Source organism: Larus michahellis, chromosome 5, assembly GCF_964199755.1.
Source record: "Larus michahellis chromosome 5, bLarMic1.1, whole genome shotgun sequence".
Classification (NCBI taxonomy): Eukaryota; Metazoa; Chordata; class Aves; order Charadriiformes; family Laridae; genus Larus; species Larus michahellis.
The window spans coordinates 11,869,673-11,875,672 of record NC_133900.1 but is presented as its reverse complement, the minus strand read 5'-3'; the positions used below and the strand labels follow the sequence as shown (position 1 = coordinate 11,875,672).

The 6,000-nt window shown below is 44.5% G+C and overlaps 1 long non-coding RNA gene across 1 annotated transcript in view; it reads right to left on the bottom strand.

Annotated features, from left to right (window-relative positions):
- Positions 1–4,031: 4,031 nt before the first annotated feature.
- The window catches only part of LOC141743810 (uncharacterized), a 202,368-nt gene continuing 200,399 nt past the window's right edge, over positions 4,032–6,000 (bottom strand). Inside the window, exon 5 of the long non-coding RNA XR_012587204.1 lies at positions 4,032–4,669. This is a non-coding gene — a long non-coding RNA (uncharacterized LOC141743810). The remainder of the gene's footprint in view (positions 4,670–6,000) is intronic.

The window sequence follows — 6,000 nt, the reverse complement described above, 5'->3', positions numbered from 1 at the left end:
GAGATGGTCAGATTTACAGGGGCTGGGGGGGGTGGGGTGTTACCTTTGGGGTTCCCTCATGAGCGCAGTGACCTGCGACATCACACACTGATTTCTTCTGGAAACACGTGCCTGTGAGGCACGCGCAAAGCTGGCCTCCCAGAGAGCCCCACAAAGCCTATTTGCCCTGGGCCAGTGGCACCAGCCTCTTATCCTAAACCCTTGCTCTGGCTCCGGCACCCTACTGAAGCAGGGGCTGGGAATGGTGTGTGCCGATGGTTTTAAACCGCTTGCACCGCTACAGAAAATGTGAAACCACTTCTTTAGACTCCCGGCTGTTACTGTTCTGCGGCTAGGAGGACACAGATGCGTAGTTATGTCAGGTCAGCACTTTCCACATGTACAAAACGTATTTAAAATATTCAATGTATCCATTTGAATATTTTAGGGGGATTAATTGTTCAAATCTAAAAAGTTTATGCCACTCTAATGGACTACTAATGGAAGAAGCTTTTAAAAAAAAATCACCGCATTGTTCCAAGACCGGACTGTGACCTAGCCACCAGGTATAATACGTACCAATATCTATCTTACCCTGTGAAATTTAGATTGCAAATCCATTATGATAGAGTCTGTGTCTTTATGTATTGTGCGCTGCTGAGCAAGCTCACAGAGCTCAATAAATAATAAATGGTAGGAACTTGACCTTGAATATTAAACGTGATCTGAATGATTCCTCACCCAGGAATTCGGGTTCATTTTCCCCAGAAGCTTTGTCTCGGGGACAGAGGCGCAGCTGTGACAAGAAAAGCGGAGGTAGCACTGTCTTCTGTCTGAGCTGGGTCTGACGTTGAGTCCCAGCTTTTTTCTTTGCTGACAGAAGCGGGCGGACAGCACAGCCTGTCCCAGCGGCTGGCAGGGCATGCCAGCTCAGACAGTCCACCGCTGACCACCTCACCCACAGAGTCCCCAGCTACCTTTTTGGACCGCAGGTGCCTTACAGGTGAGCTCGCTTTGGGCAGAAAACGCAGCTTCCCACAAGATGGCTCTCAGATCCCTGGGCCAAAGCAATCTGACACGTTCTGGCAAGCAAATAAAATTAGTAAAGCGGATTTGCAGTGTAAACCCCAGATCTCATACTCCTTAATCAGCTGCAGAGAAAAAAGACCATGAGTTTCTCAAGTGAGGACCAAGTATTTAAAATGTTCCTGGAACAGAGATTATTTCCCTTTGATCATCTCAGAAAAAAATTCCTGTATTGGTTAAAGACAGACAGAAATAAAACACAGAAGTACTATCTCCTGACCACAGTGGTTTGAGTGGGTGCCTGGAACCTCATTTAGTTATCAGGATACCACGAGGTTAAGTAATTTATTGCTGTTAGCGAGGCCACACAGAAAGGGCTCTCTTACAGCTCTCATGATAAATAACGGGTCCCTCCTGCTTAGTCAGTAACTATTGCTTAGTGGCAGGTTTAGTTTTCATTTAATTAAACAAATTGGACATCACCTCTGGTTATCTGTAAGAAAAGAACACAGAAACTGGATGGTGCAGAGTCAGGAGCGTGAGGAAAGAAAATTATGATATAGTTTCCTTCCCAAAGGAGTCATGGGTCTTTGGAAAGGCCTTTTCACCCGTCATGACATGCACTGCCACAGTTGTTTGCTGTGGAAAACATTGCCAGAGAGAATAAAACATTCTACCCATGAAAGAGATGAGGGCTGGGGCTCAGAGTGAGACACAGGTGGTCTTAAGCTCTTCTGGGGTAGATGGAAGCTTACGCTACTTTGCTCGCAAACTCTTTGGATAGCAAATGATTTCTCTGTACTATGTTTTACAGCTTAACGGAGCTGGCCCTCTGTGGGGAGCTCCTTGCTGCTTCTGAAAGACTGAAGCCTGCCATGGTAAAGCCACGGGTTACTCCACTGCCCTCAGAGCTGGCCCAGATGAGATGAGAACCATTCCTGCTACAGGAGGAGTGGAATTAGAGATGAGGAGAAGAAAGGCAGGCATGGGAGAGTAAGTAGTACATGAAGAAGTGATAACGTCTCCTAGTTAAAGAATGCATTACAACTGAACTGATGGGCCTTCAATTATGTGAGTCCTTTGAGCTTTCAGGTGCACTTTGAAAGCCCGTGGAGCCAAGGCAAAGGATGGAGCCCATCCTGTCAAATGGGAACACACGGGCTTGTGTCCTTCCAGGGGTGCACCTGTGCCCAAGGGATAGCCTCAGGAAAAAAGCGAGGCGGGAGGAAGAAAAGAAAGGGAATGGATGAGTTCCTGACTTTTCGTTCAAGGTTGCCATTCTTTTTTTTTTCCAGAGTGAGAGAGGATATATTAAGACTGGTGTCTGAGGGTGTATCTGAGGTGTTATCATCGCGCATCTGAAATACGGAACTAATATTACAAACCATTTCCCATTACATTAAAAAACAAGTCCTATTTTCATGCTGTGGAAGAGCATCCAAAAGGAAAATCTGTCGCAATGTCATTTAAGAAGGAGGCAAATAATATTTTTATTCTGCCCCCAAATACACCTAGAGAAATTTGTCGGGTACTGGCTATGACATATGGCACCTTTCCAGCCATACTTTCACGTATTCTAGGATTCTTCGGTGCTTAGGCTGTTGTAACAGTCAGTGAGAAACAAGAGGAAAATCAGCATGTGCTCAACATCTCTTGCCAGGATGGGATGAACAGCGTCAGTTTCAGAGCTATCAAAAAACTATAGATTCACGTAAGAAGTACTTTTAAAATGTAAAATAATACATTTCATGTTATTGTTTTCCAGACAATCAGAGCAGCAATGTTTTCATTCACGCTGAAAAGAACAAGATGTACTGAAAGGCTTTGTCCCTTGGGATTGCCATTTCAGGTACACCGCTTGCACCACACACCCAAAATACTAGAGTTACCTTAGATGCCTTTTGAGCAAAATCTGAAGGCGGCAAAGGAAAAAGAGTACGAGCATCTCGTAGACCACCATTAGCTCTGCTTTGCCGCTTGGTTCATTGGAAAGTTTGTGTCTGCCTGAGCAGGCCTGTGTGGTCAGGCAGAAAACACAGCTGAGCAGCAGGGCTTAGGCACCCCTCCATCACTGTCAATAAGTGAAATGGAGGGCCCTTACATCATTTCATTTACTATTTCAATGATTACATAGATCATTGCCTTCTCATTGTTTCAGTGATAGATTTAATTAACTTCCAATTAATCACAGAGGGTGATATTTAATGCTCAGCCCTGCACCGAGCACAGTGTCACAGACCAAAGAATATATTTTGAAGGCTTCAGTAATCAAGAGGTCATGGAAGATAGATGTTCTTCACCAACAGAGAGAGAGAGAAGATAAATTTGTGTGTCCACTCTGCTCTGGCTAACTGTTTTAGGATAATTGTTTCACATCCAAATTATAACTTTCCAAAAGGCCCATCCATGCACAAAGCTTGATAAAGGGGAAGAAGGGGGGCAAGGTAATAGGGTCATGTTATAGAGACTTCATAGAGCTGTAATTCCCATCTGCAGGCAGCAGCGATGTTTGCAGCTGCAGTGGTTAAAACCCTGACAAATGGGCAGAAAGACATTTCCTGTAAAGATACTTCCATTTAGATACAATGACTTAAAAAACCAAACCCGAATCAATGACAAAAAGGAGAGTTTCATTACACTAAGGGTGATTACAAGCCGTGCGAACCCTACATCTCATCTGCTGCGTTTCTGGGAGGAGGGTGTTAACATCAGGGCATCTGCTGGTGGCCTTTTAGACGGGGTTCAAAAAATTTCCATTAGGAAAAAAAAAAAAAGTCCTATTATTTTAAGCAGAAACATTTAATTGATAGCATTTTCCTAATATATCTAGTGAACATACTCGGGGTGCCTGTGTCACTTAAGAGAAGATTAGATGGTATGTATAACCTTTTGGTTATGTATAACCTATTGGTATGTATAGACCTTTTGGACATTAAAAGCAATTTTGTTTCTTTTTTACTCTTTTGACAGCAGTCGCCTGAAACAGTGCCCAAAGGTGCTACTGTAATATAAACAGTGACCACGGCTGAGAACCTTCTAGGTCGTCTCTCTGTTTACTGGGCAACATCTGATCAATTCCAAAATTTCCGGCGGTGCAAGCTGAGGGACGTGCTCCGTAAGGCCAGGGATTGCAGCGTGTCAGCTCTGCCCTGGGAGCCAGAGAACCTCCCCAGCGCCCCAGTTCATAACTTCCCACACAGCCAACGTGCCCCCAAACCCCTGCAAGCACAATGCTAGTGCCTTAAAAGATTAATTATTCGGTCTGAAAGAAAGGATAACAGCACTGAAAAGGGAGGATAAGGAGAACATTAGCTGGAAGGACCAGGAAGGAAGAGGAGGCAGTTGTGAAGGGAGAGAGCACTGGACTCTGCTCTGAAAGGGCAGAGCATTTTTGACAATAGCCATGAGACATTTAAAGAAGTCCCTGAAGGAGAGGATGGCTTAGTACCTCTGCCTTGCCAGAGCTGGTAAGGTAGACTGGTGCAGAAATGCAAAGAGCTGTTGGTGTCGCTGGACTTGCCCCAAGCACGTGATTGGGATGACCTGGTCCATTCTCGGTTGCTCGGTCATGTTTTCTTCTGGCCTCAGCAGGTCCCTGCACCATCGCCTTCCTCGCCACCTCCAGAGACATGCTGCCCACCGCCTGCCTCAGCTCCAGTCCTACCTTTTAGAAATAGTCATGAGAGAGGGGGAATGTTTTCAAACCATCATAACAAGCAAAGCTTCTAAATCTATTTTGGCTGGGGCCACAACTTCTACAGTCTGGGGCGTAAAAGCAAAAAGAACAAGAAAGAAACGAGTGAGTCCACTCTAGCTGAGAAATCTTCCCAGAAGGATTTCTCCCGCGCTGGCAGTCCTGGCTAACCTGACACCGTGACAGTAAATTCAGCTGTGTGCATGTGTGTGCATGTGTGAGTGGGACAGAGAGAGAGCAGGAAACCTTCTAACAAATGCAGAGTATAATTCTTCCCTTCCCTTTCCTTTCCTCTGGCTAATCTCTGAGTGCAAAGTAATTATCTTTCTCATGACTTTAAATCTCTCTCTCTGGTATATTTTTGCCTGTCCAACATGACTTTACAACTCCTTCATCTGGCACACAGCTGGCATGCCTCACGGTGGATTCCTCTAAAGAGTGATTTAAAGTTGCTTTCCATCAGCGTAAAACTAATGAGCAAGAAACATCTTGACACATGGTAACTGTAAGCAACACACTTGGTCAGCTGCGTACGAGAAAGACACCCTCACTTAAGGCTTTCCAACTGTTCTCTCACAAGCACTCACAAGACTCAAAGCCCAGGATGCTTATTTATTAGTATCTTCACTCACCCAGGTGTCTCTTTTCAGATAGACACTCCACACTTCTAATGCAGCTTCCCATCTGGAAGTACTGCTTCTCTCTCCCTCTGTTTCTAGAGACGCGCTGGAACCTATCAGAGTTTTAAATGACAGCACACGCTCGCTGTTTTTTTGTTTTTTTTTTTCTTTTTTTAAATTAACCTGAAGCTTTTTCTGTAGCACTCAGCACTGTGGTATCTCGGCACCTTGTCGCAGCGGTATGAGTACAGCCAGCCTGGTAGCTTCACTGCTGTGATCCCAGGTTTACCTCAGCTGAACTGAAAGTAGTGTGAGATTATTTCAGATTTACCAGGCATATGTGAGAAGAGAGTTTTGACCCCATCTAATTTATCTTCATTTTTCCCCTGTGAAACATAGCAGCCTGAGCAGAAATGAAACCTTGGGCCAGCATTTTCTTACAAAAATAACCAAAGCGAGATTCCAAGCAGGTTCAAGCCTCTAAAGAAAAGCATCCCCATTTACTTTAATTTAATATAAATAACTCTTGGTTGTCAGGAGTTTCAAGAATTCAGCTCAGTGGAAAACCAGCTTCTTTATTTAGTACCTGGATGTGATTTTGTGGTTGTTTCAAAAAAACATGAATGCAACCGTGGTGATAAATACTCCCTCACTATTGGAACTAACCACCTAACACTCGAG